We start from the raw sequence: 19,658 nt of genomic DNA, 5'->3' as shown, positions 1-19,658 counted from the left end.
TGGCATGGGTAGAAAGGGAATCAAGAAGAGATCATGTATGATATTGTCTGTTGAATACATACTACTAGTACTGAATGGCTTGTAAGTGTGTCAACATAGGTGACTGCTCCGCCATCACATTTTTTAAAATACATTTCATTTTAACATCTCCTCATTTTCATACTATGTACCATGTCCATGTATAGGCCACAAGCTGGAACACACCATGAACTATTAGACTATGCCCATTCATGAACAAAATACATGACTCAATTTTCTGGCAGCTCCATGAAATTCTTCAAGGTCAGTTTCTGACAAAGACAATCAACTATGATGTGTTAATGATTTATTTCCAGCATTCTCGTTCCTATTACTCTGCTGAAGTCACATGGGACCCCAACAAAATATTCTACAGAGCAGTATGAAGTTTCAGGTCTGAGAAGACTAGAGATGGAATACATTACCTCAGGGAGAAGGGAGCAGAGTAGAGATATTTGAGAACAGAAGTGGTTGAAACTTAGAAATAAATTTGCACCCTGCTTTCTCAGCCAATGTAGGTACTGAAGCAAGCATAATTCATGTGAACAATGGGATGAAAATAAAAATAACTAAAAATAGCACAAAGGCATTACAAATTATAATTTGCTGAGATGGGTAAGTAAAAGGAGTTACAGATTTGCAGATAAATCCTAACATTCCTTGTATGGCTCAGAGGCCACGGCTCTTAAAATAATATCCATTAATTATCAGGGGAAGCGATGGCCTAGTGGCATTATTGCTACAATATTGACCCAGAAACTCAGCTAATGTTCTGGGGACCTGGGTTCAAACCCCACCACAGCAGATGGTGGAATTTGAATCCAATGAAATATATCTGAAACTAATGACTATGAAACGATTGTTGGAAAAACCCATCTGGTTCACTAATGTCCTTTAGGGAAGGAAATCTGCCGTCCTTACCTGGTCTGGCCTACATGTGACTCCAGAGCCACTGCAATGTGGTTGACTCACAACTGTCCTCAGGCAACTAGGGATGGGCAACAAATGCTGTTCAGCTGGCACATACATGTCCGACAAGTGAATATAAAAGATCAATACTCCAATATATTTAATGTTGAACTTAGGAAGAGATCTGTTAGAAGAGCTAGGTTTAATGCACATGGGGATTTTTTATGTAAGGGTAGTGCTCCTTGGAAACACGCATCAGTGTTTAACTGCACTAATCAGGCCAGCAAATTAAATACTCTGGCCCATTAATTGAAACAGGAATTTCTAATCCCATAATAAAAATTCTGCAGATCTATGGAATCCCAGAGGAAGTGGCTGCTTTGGCCTTTTTGTACTATTATTCCATTATTCTATCACCAGGAATCCTCAATGGAAACTCCAGGCATATTAGATGTCTGCTCCGTGTGTACCAACAGTTGAGCTCAAAAGCTCTAGGGAAAAACACTTCACACACTGGGAAAAAGCAATAGACAGCACTGCCCAAAATCTGACAAACGTTCTCCAGCAGGACTTTGGCAGTTCCCCCTTTCCTCTCCCCAGTATAAATCATTCGATATGTGGAGTTGAAATGAGAATGCTGAAATAACCAGTTGTAGTTAAATTATGAGCTTGTGGGGATGTGGATTTGCACTGATGAAAAATTGAGTTAAGCCTATCTCAACCCCATGTCATGTAGACCTTTAGAATTGTCAGGGAAAGAAGCAGACTTTTGTTCAATTGTTCTGAGCTTGCTTCAATCTCAAATTCCACTGCATGGGTGAAAGCCCATGCTGCCAGTCCTCCACCAACTGACCAATCAACTGCAAAATAGCAATATCTATTTGGGATCCAGTACTTTTCCCATGGCAAGAGTGCACCCTGAGACCTATTCCCCCGCCCTTTATCTGGAGCTGCACTACATTAGCACACATTTTTTGTGCAGAATGTGAAATTGAAAGAGCATTCTTCAAATCATAAGAGTCTGTCTGTGCCATTTGAATTTTTTTTCACAAATAGTCTCAAAGGAAATGGAGATTACAAGCAATGTGCAGCACTTAACTCTTAGGACAGGGTTGCCATAGAAACAGAGCTGAACTCGTTAGCTGAAACTGTACAATCTAGTCATCTCCTCTCAGTTGATGATAGTCTTTTCTGACTATTTATAATTTACTATACTTACAATATCACTGGTGTCACACTCTGACAAATCCTCAGACTAGCATAAAAATACAACAGGTATCAATGATATTTAGCTTTTCATCTTTCTCTCAATTGCATCTTACCTAGTTTCCATCTCACTGTCAATGTCACTGTTTAACCACACCCCTGATGGTTCCGGGTGAGCGACCTCCTTTTGATTAATAGTTTTTTATTGCTTTCTTCTTCGCTGCTGAAAGGGAGTTCTCCAGTTAACAAGTTCACTTGAAAGCATGCAAGGTACTCGAAGTGGGTGTTGTGTGGGTGTAAAGTTTAACATAAACCTCCCTCCAGGTTTCTCACTCTTATCTGGAGGTGCATCTGAGGGAGCCGAGGGACTGGTGTAAGGTGAGATGTCCTAAGGGCAAAGTGGAAACGACAACTCCTTTGGTAGGAAGTAGCCAAGGAAGTAAGCAACAGCAATGCGACATTGAAAATGCAAGACTTCAGGAAGGTGGGAAAGGTGACTGACTTTCAGTGCCAGGCTAAACACTCCATTTTCCCCAGCATTCTCCTGCACAGCATTCTCCCTTACCAGAAAATGCTGCCATCATTCTGCATCCAACAGTGTTCATATGCATTCATCTTTGATCGGATGCATTCAACAACCGTCATGTAGTCATCATCTAACATCAAATAGGGATCAATGACACTCTTGATGATCAACTGACATGAAATGAAATCAGAAAAAGCGCAAAAAACATAATTTGTGATCGTCTAGCATCATCTCAGTGCTCAGAAGGCATTCAACTGGCATCAAAAGCAATCAGGGAGCTGGTTGGTGAGGAAAAACTCTATAGTTCTAGCACTCGCTGCAATGTTCAGGATTTTTCAATGTTTCAACAAACCGGCACAAGATAATTCTCTAATTTTCCCTGCTGTTTACTCCTCCACTTCCAAACCTCCCGCCAAGGGTCTGGGAAAAATCCCTCCATTATTTATTCAGGAGAGGATAAAGACAGACATTCTGGTTGTTACAGTGGAAAAGTGAAGAAATTGGTTTGAATAGTTTCAGAATGACGTATATGATGAAGCAAGTTAAATGCTTTGCATTGCCAACTCATACGGCTAACTTTCGTATATCCTCAAATCTTAACTGAATGCTAGCTGACAATCATGTTAGGAAGGCAATGACCTTCCTGTAATTGTTCTTATAAATCAGGATTTGATTCTTGAGCTGAATTTTCCTTTAATGAAAATTATTATGTTAATTGCCTGCCTGTTACAATCATCTTTCATGTTTGCAATGTAAGGAGCCTTAATGACATTTTATTCTTAAGATGGATGTTTACAGTGGAGACAATCTTTGGTTCTAACATGTGGTTAGTTAGATAAGTATTCGGTTTTGATTTTAACCCGGCCTCGTATTTCAAAGGGACCATTCCCTCTGCAATATCCTGGTTCACGCTTACATCACCAACTCCTCTTCTCACAGCATGGTCCCATGTAAGCACACCTAGCCTTTCACCCCTTCCCCTCCCAGTGTCTGAAACACTCCTGTGACTTAATGGTGTTTCTTTGAAGTTGGTGTACTGTGCTCAATGTTCATTATGCAGTCATGTCCAAAGTAGGGAATGAAATGCAGATTGGGTGATCTCTTTGCTGAATACTTTCTTTCAGTCTTCAGATGTGACCCCTGCACTTGAAGTAAGCTCAAGGAACAGCACCTCATCATTTATTTAGGCATTTTACAATCCTCCAGACTCAACATTGAGTTCAATAATCTAAAATCATAATCTCTACACCCATTTTTTATTTGGAGAGCAGATTCTGGTAATGGTTCTATTGTCTACATAAATGACTTAGAAGAGGGCGTAGGTGGTGTGATCAGCAAGTTTGCTGATGACACCAAGATGGCAGGGTTGGCGGGTACAGAACTGGATTGTCAGGTGATACAACAGGATATAGATAGGTTGGTGCAGTGGGCAGATAGGTGGCAGATGGCATTTAATCCTGACAAATGCGAGGTGATGCATTTTGGAAGGAATAATGCAGAGAGGAGCTATGTGATAAAAGGTAGGCCGATTAGGAGTATAGACGTACAGAGGGACCTGGGAGTGCAGGTTCACAAATCCATGAAGGTTGCGTCACAAGTGGAGAACGTTGTTAGGAAGGCTTATGGGATGTTAGCCTTTATAGGAAGGGGCTTAGAGTATAAAAGCTGCCGTCTAATGCTTCAGTTATACAGAACGTTGGTTAGACCGCATTTGGAGTACTGCGTCCAGTTCTGGTCACCTTATTACCGGAAGGACGTGGAGTCTCTGGAAAGGGTGCAGAGGAGGTTTACCAGGATGTTGCCTGGCATGGGGGGACTGGGTTACGAGGAGAGATTGAAGAGACTGGGGCTATTCTCCTTGGAAAGACGGAGATTGAGAGGGGACATGATAGAGGTATATAAGATACTGAAGGGAATAGATAGAGTTAATAGTGAGAGACTGCTCCCTAGACTGGGTACGAACACGAGAGGTCATCACTTAAGGGTGAGGGGGGGGAGGTATAATTTGGAGGTAAGAGGAAGGTTCTTTACGCAGAGAGTTGTGGGGGTCTGGAATGCGCTACCGAGTAGGGTGGTGGAGGCAGGAACGTTGGACTCGTTTAAGATGCAGTTAGATAGGCACATGAGTGAAACGAGAATGGAGGGATATGGTAGGGGCTATTAAATAGGGTTAAACCTCGGGAGACACCGGAAGGGCAGGCTGTATGATTAATATTTTTTGTCTTTATTCCACAGGTGGAGGTCCACCTCGTGTCAAGCGAGGGGCATGCACACGGCGGGTCGTGCGTGGGCTGCTCTTGGAAGTCCAGGAGTGGCCTAGTACTTCATGTCGGTGTGTGTGCTTGATCCTGGACCGATAGATGGGCTCCACAACAGCTCAGTGACTAGCACTGCTAGCTGTGCAGATACATGGATTTGGGCCTGTGTCTGTGGGAGTTTGCGCATTCTCCCTGTGGTTGCGTGGGTTTCCTCCGGGCGCTCCGGTTTCCTCCCACACCCCAAAGATGTGCTCTTAGGCTAATCGGTTTCCACCAAATTGACACTATTTCTTCCCTGAATCTGACTGAGTAGGGTCCCATTCGTAGACATGCAGGGTAGAATAGGTGTAGGGCGATGCGGCGGCGCGGGCTCGTTGGGCCGAAGGGCCTGTTTCCCGTGCTGGGTTGTTCTTTGTTCTTTGATACCATTTACAACTCCTGTAGGTCAATTTCTGTTTCTTTGCTGGTTCACCACCATTTTTCATTTGCCTCTCTTTTGCCTTGCACTATCAAGGCCGTTTGCCATTTAAAATCACTCCCTAGCATATATCTTCCCTTTTGTTTTTTCCACTTCAACTCCATCTCAGTCTCTGCCTAAAACATGTTACAACAAAACATTTTCCAGTCTGACAATTGGTCATAGCCTGAAGCTTCAATTCTGTTCTTCTCTCTCAAATGCTGCTTAATTCTAGAAGTTTCTGTTCATATTCTAACATAAACTGGAGATGGACTTGCAATCACATTCTTTCTGTCATGTTTCTATGATAATATAAAAGCACCAATCACTCAAAAGAGATTGGGCAAATACATTATGGATTTCCTTATGTAGGCTAGGTACATAAGAATAGTCGGAGTAAGATTCTCCGATCCCATCTGGTGCCATCTGCAAGTGAGAACGAGAATTTGGTGTTTTAGTCAAAACTCCATTCACTTTCAGTGGCACCAGAGAATCCAGGCCACACACACAAGGACAGAGATTTTCAGAAATGGGTAGAAAGCTTTAAGACATCAGCAGCAGAGTTGTGTGTGCTGTGTTCCACTCACAGGTCAAGTGACACTGAGTGGATTACATGACACACTTCCCTTCTCATGATGGCATGCTGCTATTCCCTTAAAGGCATACTACAACATTTTTAATGTTGTATATGGACATAGAATGCATTGAGTTCATCAGGAAGGGGTGCCTGGAGCCGGTGATTTTACATGGATGGGAGAGGTTGGAAGGTTCCAGGCAGTGTTTCTATCCACAATATCCTTATGATATTCACATTAAGTATGTACTCATATCCACAAAAATCAACAAGGAATCTTCTCCAGTGACTTAGCTTTTGTAAATGAAATATTGTACCTGGTTTATCCATATTTTCTCTCGTTGAAATAAACATTAGAAGTTTGTGTTAGACTTTAAGAATTGTGGATTAACAAGGTGTACACCAGCTTGATTTTCGATTTATTCTTTGAGGTCTGCTGCAGTCATTGATTGAGAGTTTTGTTCAATTATTGATCAGGTAACCTAGCAACAGGTTAGAAGACTAACCACTGGCTGAAAGATTAAGCTAATTAATTAAAAAACAGCTGGGATTTGGGGTTTTGAATCTATGATGTTTTGTCAGAGAGAGAAGTCAAACAGATGAATCAAAGCTGCCTAGACTATTGAATATTAGAGGCTTATGTTCAGTCTGGAAAAGTATAAACACATCTAAATTAGTTACTTGCAGTAAGCATTAAGTTATCTGGTGTTATACTGTACACTGAATTGGTAACTACTAGGTAATCAACTTTATTGATTGTGGTTCTCTTTATTCCTCAATGATGCTGTTTCAGCTATGATCAATTTGAAGCACACTTCACAATCAATATTTACATTAACATGTGACAAAGAGGCGACACAATGGAATGAAAGTGGCCCCAAGAATTTTCAGACATTGTGAAAAATAACAAATCGAGGGATGTGATTAAGAGATTATTCAAATTATCTAAATATTGTTCAGTTAGATCCCTGCATTGTAATTACTGCCAGATACCTATTATTCTACACAGATTTATGTTCTGTCACAGCCGCTTGATTAGATACCACTCCTGAGTGTCCACTATTCTCCAAATAATATCACAGTGATTTGTATTTATTCCAAACTACAGACATCCTTCAAGAAAAGCACAGTCACAAGTCAAGGTGCTCTAGCATTCTTGCACACTTCTTGAAAAATTGTTGAAGACAGCGCTTGGCAGAGCTCTGGGGGATGATTGACTGCTGGCAGTAACATATGGATGATTGGATAATAAAAGAACAGCACGGGTATCAGATCAATGTCCTGAGCTACATTAGCATCACGCATCTGAGCCAACCAGCCACTAGAGGGGTGAAGTAAATAAATACAGACAGGCTGAATTTTTACTTCCAGACCCACATCAGAGTGTATGGTGAACCCGAAAGTTTCGGTAAGAGCTTGGCAATGAGAAGGGATGTTGAGCCTGTTTGACCCTGCACTATTTGAAGGGATCTTGCAAGGGTCAGAATGGAAGTATTATCAAAGGGTCAAAAGAGAGCTAGGAATTTGGCAGAGGGAGTTAACATGAGAAAATAGCACTAGGGTTCTAAGATGTACTCATGCTGCGGACTATCAAGGCCTGCAGGAAGATTCTGTTCCTGGCAGATGGGAGGAAGAAGGCCGGCTTGGAACAAGTAAAGTTGGAAGTGATGATAATGGAAGCCAGCAGCAGAAGTTGTTCATGGATACAAACTGCGAAAGGTTTAAACCAGACTAATGCAGAAAGGTCTTTGCATATTCAAGGACAAATTCCCTCACTCCATCATCCTGATGCTTCTTCTGTACATTACACCTCAGGCCAACGAAACCTGCAAGTGGACCTTGACCTGAACAGCCACCACAGGCACCTTATCTATTGCCAGCTCACATCCATCCCTGAGAGGGTCAATCCACTAACGCCGTTCATTCATCCTCCCAAAACATTCCATTTCTCATACTGCTAACCTCTTCTTCCTCTCCTTGCAGGAGAATGGAGCGCAGAACACCAGCAAGAGACAGAGACCCAGAGGTAGCCCTCCAGTTATAACCACATTGACAGTTGTGGAGGAGAAGCAGTGACTTGAAAGCATTGCAAAAGAATGAAGAGGGTTACTCAGACCAATCTAACTATCACACTGCCACATGGCATCCAGAACTCACTCAGATAAACCTGATGTCTGCAGCCACTGAAGTATGATGATTTGTATGATGATAACTTTGAATCTTCTCACCTTGTTAGTTATTAACTCATGTATTGCATCTCCCATGCTGCATCCTATAAATGTCCTTGAGGAGTTGCTGCCGGAGAATGATGAAGACTCCTCAGAGGAGTTCCAGGAAGCCCAGGAAATAAATAGATGTAGAATCTTGAGTTAAAGCTGCATTTAATTGCCATTAAACGCATTTAAATCCCACACCCACCTGTCCCACAGAGATTTCCACATCTTAACAAATGTTTCCCAACATACTGGCAGCTTCCCCTCAGTAACCTAAGGATCAGAAGTCAATAGAAAACCCAAGGCTTGCACTCATATAATTCTACCAATCCGAGAGTCTATGAGCAGAATTTACTAGGGGTCAGGTTATTGGGGGTATGGATGGAGGGGAGGGTGGGGAGAGGAGGGAATGGGGGAATAGGGGGTGAGTGACCCATGGCGGCAGAAGGTGAAGGGTGGAGGTGGAGGGATGAAGAGTGGGGAGTGGGGCATGGGACAAGGAATGGGGGTGGTGGTGGTGGGGTTTTCGTTTGGTTGATGAGGTGGGTGATGGGAATGGAGGGTGCACTGAGTGAAGGAACTGATATCGAGAAGGAGGGGCACCCTGGGAGCCACTGCTGCCGGCACTCGTGGTCTCCCACCCACTCCCACCACCACCCCCCTCCCTGCCTTCCCCTACTCCATGATCCCCCAACCGCCATCACTTACCTGTGGCCTGGTTCTCTCAAGGATCCTAGGCTTCAGGTGGAGGTGGTGCATTAGCAGCAAGAGTCACCACTTTCCTGTTGGAGTTGTTGAGCAATGACAAACTATCGTCATTTGATTAGCAAGCTGTCCTCGATGGGCTGAACTTCTGCCCCAGGATCCTTGATCCTCAGGACTGCCCACTACAGCTTTAAGTGCCCGATTGCCACTTAATCGAGCAGGCCTTCCTGAAAGAAAGTGACATGGGATTTTTGCCAGCTCTGGTAGGTTAGACCCCTGTCTGTTCAATTAAAATGCCACTCTATATTACAAATCCTCATATCCTTGGGCAGATAACTCTGTCTATTCTATATTGGAGTGACCAAAAGCTATGGGTGACTTTTCTAAAAAAACTGGCCTCATGGAAACTCTGGCTTATTTGTCACCAAGAGCACCTTTTATACATTAATGTTATATCTGACGCAAGTATTAATCACATACTGGAATATTTAAATCTGCTTTGATGGAGGAAATTAATTTCTTGCTCCAGGACTTAGTCCAAAGTGATTAAGACTAGCAGGTTGAATAACCTTGGCCTAATGCACGCCCAAGTTCACATCATACAGCAACAAAGAAATGTGGAGCTCTGTGTCTCCTGGATGTCTACTGGGTGGCACAGTAGCACAGTGGTTAGCACTACTGCCTCATAGCGACAGGGACCCAGGTTCAATTCCAGCCTTGGGTGACAGTCTGTGTGGAGTTTGCATATGCTCCCCATTTCTGCATGGGTTTCCTCCGGGTGCTCCGGTTTCCTCCCACAGTCCAAAAGATGTACAGGTTAGGTGGATTGGCCATACTAAATTGCCCATTAGTGTCAGGGATATTAGGAGGGTAAATATGTGGGTTTACAGGGACAGGACCTGGGTGGGATTGTTGTCAGTGCAGGGTCAATGGGCCAGATGGCCTCCTTCTTTACTGCAGGTTCTATAATGTAAAAGATTCCAAGGCATGATTCGGAAGAAGAGCAGAGGAGTTATCCCTTGTGTCCTGACTAATATGTATCCCTCAGTATCATACAAATAGATAATCTGGTCATCAGAGCAGCACGGTGGCACAGTGGTTAGCACTGCTGGCTCACAGTGCCAGAGACCCAGGAGCACTTCTGGCCTTGGGTGACTGTGTGGAGTTTGCATGTTCTCCCTGTATCTGCATGGGTTTCCTCCAGATGCTCTGGTTTCCTCCCATAGTCCAAGAAGATTAGGTGGATTGGCCATGCTAAATTGCCTCTTAGTATCCCAAAATGTGTAGTTTAGGGGCATTAGCAGGATAAAAATGCATGGGGTTACAAGGATGGGACAGGGCCTGGGTTAAGGTGCTCTGTCAGAGAGTTAGTACAGACTCAATAGCTGAATGAACTGCAGGGATTGTATGATCATCATAGTTCTGTTTGTGGAGTTTGCTGTGTATATATTGGGCTTTAATTCCTACAGTGAATAAATTTCAGAAGTGCTTCATTTCCTGTAAAGTGCTTTGAGATGTCCTGTGGCCATGGAAAGCACTTTATAAATGGCTGTCGGTGGCCCAGTGATATATTAAAGCTATCTCCTCTGGCCCTTGTTGTTATGCCATCTGAAAAATAGAAGCACAAAATGTAGCTAATTATACTGAGTCTGCCCTTTTGTGTTTTGTGTAACAATTACTTACAGTAAGATTGAGGCTCATTTGCACGTGTGTATAACATGTGCTTCAGCAAAAGAAAATGTATCCTAGACATCAAGATTTCCTATTTACTGGACAAAGCAATTTGATTTTGTTTTCCAGGCAGAAATCATAAGACTGAATGTTAGCCAAACATACCCTGCTGAGCGATTTCAGTATTATTTTTCCTGTCTACTGTTGATGTAAACAATAATCACTGAAGGGCACATTCCGTGGAGAAACATGGGTATGTGCTTGTGGATGACACCACAGAGAGGAATTTCTGGATCACTACATTTGTGCACTCTAAGGAGAGGACTATTTGTGACTTTTGGTGAATTTGTGTTAGCTAACTCCCAAAAACCCAGATTTGAAGTGCAGAAACTATAAAAGATTACCAGAATAGGAAAGGTTTTATTTACAAAACTACAATTCACCACAGGGACTTTGCATCACCTTAAACTGCTATGTTCAAGGACATACAACTTCTGTTGCCCCTGAACCGCAAAGATACCTGTACAAAACTAACGGAGTCTTCCTTTGCAGATGCTTTCAAAGTCATCCCCAGGACTTCAGTCATATCAGGGGTGGCACAATAGCACTGCTGCCTCACAGCATTAGGGACCTGGGTTCGATTCCCAGCTTGGGTCACTGTACAGAGTTTGCACATTCTCCCCATGTCTGTGTGGGTCTAGGTGGTCTGGTTTCCTCCCATAGTTTGAAAGACGGGCTGGTTAAGTGCATTGGCTATGCTGGAGTGTGGTGACTAGGGGATTTTCAGAGTAGCTTCATTGCAGTGGTAATGAAAGCCTACTTGTGACACTAATAAATAAAGTTTATTTCATTTCACTGGAAGAAAAATTGAATCAGGTTTAAAACAGGTTTTTGATTTGCAATTAATATGTTTTGCACAGCTGGTGTTGATAAATTTCACTCTCAAGATGCTTATACTGTGCCAGGTAGCTGTCACCAGGGCTGCTTGGCTACAGCCCTCTTACAGCCTTAGTCTCAGATTGTGAGGTGAGAGTGACTGTCCTTGACATCAAGGCAGCATTTGACCAAGTGTGACATCAAGGAGTCCTAGCAAAACTGAACTCAATGAGAACTGGGGAGAAATTCTCAACCGCTTGGATTCAGACCTAGCACAAATGAAGATGGCTGTTGTTCAAGGTCAATCATTTCAGTTCCAGGACATTGCTGTAAGATTCCTTCTACGTCCAACATCTTCTGCTGCTTCATCAGTGATCATTCCTCCATAATAAGGTCAGAAGTAGGGAGGTTTGCTGGTGATTGCACAATGTTCAGTACCATTCTCAACTGCTCAAATATTAAACAGTCTGTGTCCATATGCAGCAAGACCTGGACAACATTCAGGCTTGGGCTGATATATGACAAGTAACATTCATGCCACACAAGTACCAGGCAATGACTATCTTCAATAAGAGAGAATCTAAATATCTCTCCTCAACATTTAACGGTATTACAATCATTGAATCTCACCATCAATATCCTGGCGTTAACATTGACCAGAAACTGAACTGGACTCAGCATATAAATACTATAGTTACAAGAGCAGGTCAGAGGCTAGGAATCCTGTGGCAAGTAGCTTCCCTCTTGACTCTCCAAAGCTTATCCACTATCTGCGAGGCATATGTCAGCACTGTGATGGAACGATCTCCACTTGCTTAGTAACTGCAGCTCCAACAATACTCAAGAAGTTCAACATGATCCAGGACAAAGCATCCTGTTTGATTGGTACCCCATTCCCCCATCTTAAACATTCACTCCCTCCGCAAATGATGCACAGTGGTAGCAGCATGATACAAGATGCACTGCAGCAAGTCGTTAAGCCTCTTTTGACAACACTTTCCAAATCTGAGATCTCTGATCCAGAAGATCAAGGGTAGCAGACACATGTGAACATGACCACCTGCAAATTCCCTTTCATGCCACTCGTGATCCTGACTTGGAAATATGTTCCCATTCATTTACGGTCACCAAGTTGAGGTCATGGAACTCCCTATTTGATTGTCATGTTAGTCTATCTACACCAAATGGACAACAATGGTTCAAGAAAGCAGCTCACCACCACATTGACATAGATAAGCTGCAGAGCTGGGCCAAGAGGTGGCAAATGGAGTTTAATACAGAAAAGTGTGAGGTGATTCACTTTGGTAAGAGTAACAGGAGTACAGAATATAGGGCTAATGGAAGGACTCTTAGTAGTGTTGATGAGCAGAGAGATCTCGGGGTACATGTGCATAGCTCTCTGAAAGTTGGCACCCAGGTTGATAAGGTTGTTAAGAAGGCGTATGGTGTGTTAGCTTTTATTGGTAGAGGGATTGAATTTCGGAGCCGTGAGATCATGTTACAACTGTACAAAACTCTGGTGCGGCCGCACTTGGAGTATTACATACAGTTCTGGTCGCTGCATTATAAGAAAGATGTGGAGGCATTGGAAAGGGTGCAAAGGAGGTTTACCAGGATGTTGCCTGGTATGGTGGGAAGGTCTTATGAGGAAAGACTGAGGGACTTGAGGTTATTTTCATTAGAGAGAAGAAGGTTACGAGGTGACCTAATTGAGGCATACAAAATGATCAAAGGATTGGATAGGGTGGACAGTGAGAGCCTTTTTCCTCGGATGGTGATGGCTAACACGAGGGGACATAGCTTTAAATTAAGGGGTGGTAGTTATAGGACGGATGTCAGAGGTAGGTTCATTACTCAGAGGGTAGTAAGGGCGTGGAATGGCTTGCCTGCAGCAGTTATGGACTCGCCAACTTTAAGGGCGTTCAAATGGTCAGTGGATAGGCATATGGATAACATTGGAATAGTTTAGGTTAGAGGGTCATCAGATTGATTCCACTGGTCGGTGCAACATCGAGGGCCGAAGGGCCTGTACTGCACTGTAATGTTCTATGTTCTATGTTCTACATTCTCAATGGCAATCAGCAATGGACAATAAATGGACACTAAATGCCAGGCTTGCCAGTTACACTTACATCCCATGAACAAATGCAAAACAGTCAATATCAAGTCTCACTGTAATTACTGGCACATTTCAACTCAATTGGTGGATATGTAGGCTGGAATTCTCCAACTGTTCACACCCCACCGCAGCTGCCACCACAAACGGAGATTGTGGTGGCAGCTGCTCAGCAAATCCCCATTCACTGCAGCAGGACCGGGGAATCCCAGCTGCAAGTGAGGTCAGAGAATCAGGCTCATAATCCTTAAACAAAGATTATCAAGATTATTAATATTATAGTAATTTCACATAAAATATTAAGTCAGAGATATTCAACTCAATAGAACAGTGTGTGCACTTGCAGCAGATAGCCTCATTGTATTGAAGGAGTTGGATTTTGACATATGTGGAGATATATTACTGATGAAGAATACAGGGTTGATGGGATGCTTGGATGCACTTTGGGCCTTAAAAGTTCCTGGCATCTTAAAGAGTCTTGGATCTTGAGGAAGAGCCGCTGCAATATTATGGTTCACTGGCCCTGAGGTTCTGAGATGATTGATTCTGCGTGTTCTGCTTGTTCCAGATAGATGTAAGTGTGTCAGACAGTTTTATTAAAAATGCTTTTAAATATGTCTTTGATTGACATCTTCCTTGGCATATACATTTACTTTGCTGGTTTTAAAAAATCCATCTCTCAAGAATGGTTTCCTGCCCAGGCCAGGAGAGGATAGCAGCAACAAGGGGAAGAAGGCACTAGGATTCACAGTTCAAAAAGGAAAGCACAGGAGAGTTGCTTCAGGCTGCAGAGGCAGAAAGTGAAGGTTCTGGACCTAGAAGTGGCATAGTGACACAGTGGTTAGCATTGCTGCCTTAGAGTGCCAGAAACCCGTGTTCAATTCTAGTCTCGGGGTACTATCTGTATGGAGGTTACACATTCTCCCCGTATATGCGTGGTTTCCTCCCACAGTCCAAAAATATGTGGGTTGTGTGGATTGGCCATGCTCAATTGCATCTTAGTGTCAGGGAGATTAGCAGGGTAAATACGTGGGGTTACAGGGAGAGAGTGGGATTGTTGTCATTGCAGATTCAATGGGCCAAATGGCCTCCTTCTGCACTGTGGGATTCTATGATGACCTCATGGAATAACATGATCCCACCAGCAGAGAGCAGAAGAACCGAACGCTGGTTACATTATATAGTCACATGAATACCATGCCAAAAATTGTCCATCCATCAGAAAGGTTAACATCAGGCACTAGATGACATTGTTTCTGACCAAGGAGAAGGTAATTCCTGAATACACCTTAGTGTACTCTGTAACTCATGATTTCTCATCTAATGTGTGTGTCCTGAAAGTTTCTTGTCATCACCACTCAAAATTATCTTTTAGCCCATCAAATTCTAACATAAGCATTCAAAACACTAAAGCTCCCAAATGACAATGCCTCCTTGTCCAAAGGAAATACTTTTTCCTCTCACCAGACCCTTTGGACAATGGATTTCTTCAATGTCACTTCTCAGCCACAGCGTAAATGAATAAGCTGTCAACAAAGTCACCCAGTTCTGTCTTGAACCCAAGGACATCCATCTCAGTGAATGCAATTAGTGAACCAGTGAGCACAGACAGACAGGAATAGGAGCAAGTGAACAAGAAGGAACATGGAGCCTCTCAGTGGAGAATGAATTAAACTCTCTTTGCAGCTGCTGAAGGCAAGGATCCAGATTTCCATGGCCCAGCTATTAAGAAAAGGTTAATGTTAGACACATAACAGGTTGTTAGTATTATTGGTGGAGCTGCACAGAAGCTTGTAACAAATAATCTCTCATGTAAAGGAGTCAAGCAGTCACCTTAGCAGGGAGCTAAGAGTTGTGTTAGAGAGCTTGCAGACATCCTTGGACAGAGTGGTACTCCCAGCACCATCTGCAGTGCAGCCCTGATAATGACAATTCAAACAGCTACCAGCTGGACCTTGTACTGCATCACAGTGTACATGCTCAAAGAAATCAAGGGTTACTCCATTCACAGCGCTATGTTCTCTCCCAAACTCCTGTAGATGGGAGCTTGGTTCAAATGAAAATTAGGATAGGGTAGGGCAATATGCACTGACGTGGAAAAAGGAGGTAAGAGAGAAGAACTATGTTAATAAAAAGACATACTGGGGAATGGTAGCATTTCCTCTCCATTACTATTTTCGCTGAGGGAAATTGGAATTCAACCATTTATGGAGAAGTGGAAGCAAGATTAAAATCCTTTGCTGATGAAGAGGTTGTTGTGGCTATGGAGACAAAGGAGCAGCACTCCGAAAGCTCGTGGCGTTTACTACCAAATAAACCTGTTGGACTTTAACTTGGTGTTAAGAGACTTCTTACTGTGTTTACCCCAGTCCAATGTCGACATCTCCACATCATGACTACCATGGAGAGGCCAGCCAGCTATCTTCAACTGTCAAGACAGAATACAGTTATTATTCTTTTTCTGCCTCCGAGTAAATTATTACATAAAAATGGGGCTTAGGGAAATCTTCGTACCACAATTGGCAAAGTGTAAAAGAACTGCAGCTTTCTGTAATCATGCTAGGAGCCATTTATTAATTCATTGGACCAAAAGCAAAGATTTTTCTTGAGGATAACAACCTGTGGAATGGAGCACTATAGCACTATTTGATTTCACAGCAGGCTGCCCTAAGCTACACTCAATGCGAATGGATGTCTGATCCTCATGCATAGGTATTTAGTGCTGTGCACCCTCTTTAGACACAGGCATGCAAAACCTGGAAAGTCATTCAGGAAATTTAGGTTCGGTATTAAATGGGGACAAGTGATTAACACCATTTTTCCTGCGCATAGTGCACATATAAACCATTCAGCTTCATCAGGTTCAGAACAATTAGGGATGAGTGAGATATGGGGAACTTGACAGTGGTGTTCATATCCCAAGAAAAGATAATAAGTGGGATTTTACGGTCCTTACTCAATCCAAGACTGGAAAATCCCACCCGAGGTCAACAGACATTTCCTTTGTCTGCCCCTCACCTGCTCTGATTCCGTGGCGGGCGGGGCAGTAAAATTCCAGTGCACATTTGGGCACCAAATCAATCAAAATCATCCTTGATTGTTTTCATTCATATTAGAAGATACGTGGTCTGCCAAGTCTTCAAATGGCACGGCAGCACGATGGCACAGTGCTTAGCACTGCTGCCTCAAAGTACCAGGGGCCGAGGTTCAATTCTAGCCTCCGTGACTGTTTATGTGGAGTTTGCACATCCTCCCCATGTCTGCGTGGGTTTCCTCCAGGTGCTCCAGTTTCCTGTCATGGTCCAAAGATGTGCAGGTTAGGCGACTGGCCATGCTAAATTGCCCCTTAGTGTCAGAGGATTAGCAGGCAAATACTTGGGGTTACGGTGCCTGAGTGGGATTGTTGTTAGCGCAGATTCAATGGGCCGAATGGCATCCTTCTGCACTGTAGGGATTCTATCATTTGATGAAGTCATGAGATGCAATTAGCACTTCTGTCTGAAATGACCAAGTAGGCAGTCATCCTATTTGCATCGAGATGGAAAATCTAAAGGTGTCAGCATGGGAAAAAAAACCCACAAGATTTCAGCAAACTTCTGATTTTCTCAGTTTCACATCTTCCTTGCCTGACAGTGTATAGGGTTCAACTCTAATTTGAAGAATGATGACTAGGTTTAATAATGGGCAATCTAGTGTTTCATCTGCACAGTAAAAACAAGTTTCAAAGCAATATCTTTCCATCTACAGAGAACAGCCATTGATGACACCAAAGAAATTGTCATCAGCCCTTTGTCATTAAATCATGGCATTGCATGATGGCATTGCATGATAACATTGCCTAGAAAGAAAAGAGTTCTGTAGAATTCTACATGTATTTTACTTTCCCCAGTGTCTGACAGCTATTCGTAAGAAAACAAATCTCCTTTGTTGCTAAATAAAAATGCTCATTTTTAGAACACTTCATAATTAAATAACCGGACACCTATAATTCCTTGTGTACGTTATTCAAAAAATAGAAGACTGCTAAGATAGTTTTCATAGTGACTGAAGAGTATTCTCATTTGGTGAAAGCCTCTCACACTGTTAGCCTATTTACTGGTAGATTAAGTAACAAGTAAGCAATGAAAGCTAGGAGGTTAATTTTGGAGGTATATTTAATTTTAAATTGAATCACAAGTTGTTCCTAAGCTGATTTGTGCAATACTTTCATAGCTCTAGATTCCCCATTCTGTGTATGTGCACAATTCTCATTCCCATGCATGTCATACCTAGTGGGCTGGATGCAATTAGTTCCCCTGGTTTCCCATTGAATTTTCTGCGACAGCGGATGCAATAGTTTAAATCCAAATTGAAATTACAACTCACTATCTCCTCCATAATCAGCCACTACCCTGCTTGATCTGAGGGAATTCTTTTTCTCACCCATTCCAACTCATTCATTTTGAAATCACAAGACATCTTCTTCCCAATGCAAAGGACTAGATTCCATGCTGGAAGCAATTTTGGTTGGGTAGTTCTATTAAATGACATGCAGTTGAAGATTAAATTCCACTTGATAATAGCCTGTTATTACATATAGACCACTACGCCAGAGATACATTCACAATTGCAAATCAGTTCACTTTAATTTCTCATGAATTGACACCATCAAGATTCCAAGACAGTTCTAACACATTTAGCTCTGGTGTTCAATGTAACCTTTTCACAGGTCACCATGGAATACAGGACAGAGTTGTAAGAAGTTAACCAAAAAACAAAGGTGTTATCTATAGTAGATAATTAATCTCCCTACACAATATACCACCTAGGGGTACAATGGTGTAGAGGTTATGTTACTGGATTTATAATCCAGAGAACGTGAGTTCAAATTCCACATGGTAGTTGGAGATTTTGAATTAAGTTGGAAAAGAAAATTCTGAAAATAAAATGCTGCTATCGGTAAAACTGACGGATTGGTTTAAAGACCAAACTAGTTCATTAATGTCGCTTAGAGATAGGAAAATTTGTGTTCATGTTCCTTTCTAGTCTATCCCATTTGTGACTCCACCGTAGTTAGGAGTGGATGATTCATTTACTGATTTACTCTTGACATCTAAAAAGGGTAGCACAGTAGCACAGTGGTTAGCACTGCTGCCTCAAAGCGCCAGAGACCCGGGTTCAATTCCAGTCTTGGGTGACTGTCTGTCTGTCTGGAGTTTGCACATTCTCCCTGTGTCTGTCTGGGTTTCCTCTGGGTGCTCTGGTTTCCTCCCACAGTCCAAAGATGTACATGTTAGGTTGATTGGCAATGTTAAATTGCCCCTTAGGGGAATTAGCAGGGTAAATGTGTGGGGTTAGGGGGATAGGGTCTGGGTGGGATTGTTGTTGGTGCAGGTTTGATGGGCCAAGTGGCCTCCTTCTGTATTTTATAGTTCTATTTTATAATCTAGCTAGTCACTACAAACTATTCAGGAAGGCCACATTCTCAAGGCAAATAGGGATGGATAACAAGTGCCTGCCTTGCCAGTGATGCCCACAACAGAGAATGAAAACAAACATAGGCACTTATGCATTACATAGTAATTTAAGCAAAATATCAGTACACAGATTTGGCACAAAAATATTAATGAAGAACAAGATAGGCAAAGGTATTTTATGCTGTGCACATGAAATCAATTAAAATACAATCAAGGGTTGACCTTCTAGCTGTGTGAGATCCATACCTCTGGGCTGGGACATAGAGCTTGCTTACAGTATATTAATCATTTGAGGGCTGGGCATTAATTGGGGGCCAAAGGCACATTCTCATTCCAGACAAAATTCCCTCCACAACACAGATGCGATCCAAATCCACAAATGGAAAAAATAATGCCCAAATTATTCAGAAATTCTGCAAAATATATTAAATAAAAGTTTTTAAAGTTACAACTTCTTCCCTCATCTGTGCTAGTCCATTTAACCTACACTTCAAGGATAATTCCTAGTTGGTGACCTGCAGATTGAATCGTCTGTCCTTTGTGGAACCCACATCATTTCAACATATCAAAAAAACCTCCATTATGTCTGATTTTACCTCTATCTGCAGTAAAAGCACCTAATCTCTGCTGATTGCCTCTAATAACCTTAATAATAGTATGGCTGGTAATGGGA

At 42.5% G+C, this 19,658-nt stretch overlaps 1 protein-coding gene across 3 annotated transcripts in view; it reads right to left on the bottom strand.

Moving 5' to 3' along the window:
• LOC145344127 (IQ motif and SEC7 domain-containing protein 3-like) overlaps positions 1-19,658 on the bottom strand; it is a 436,903-nt gene that overhangs the window by 395,078 nt on the left and 22,167 nt on the right. The gene's annotated exons all lie outside the window — the stretch shown is intronic.

This window comes from Carcharhinus amblyrhynchos, chromosome 6 (genome assembly GCF_965287045.1).
Source record: "Carcharhinus amblyrhynchos chromosome 6, sCarAmb.v2.hapA, whole genome shotgun sequence".
NCBI lineage: Eukaryota > Metazoa > Chordata > Chondrichthyes > Carcharhiniformes > Carcharhinidae > Carcharhinus > Carcharhinus amblyrhynchos.
The sequence above is the reverse complement of the archived record's forward strand: the minus strand, read 5'-3'. Positions and strand labels throughout refer to the sequence as shown.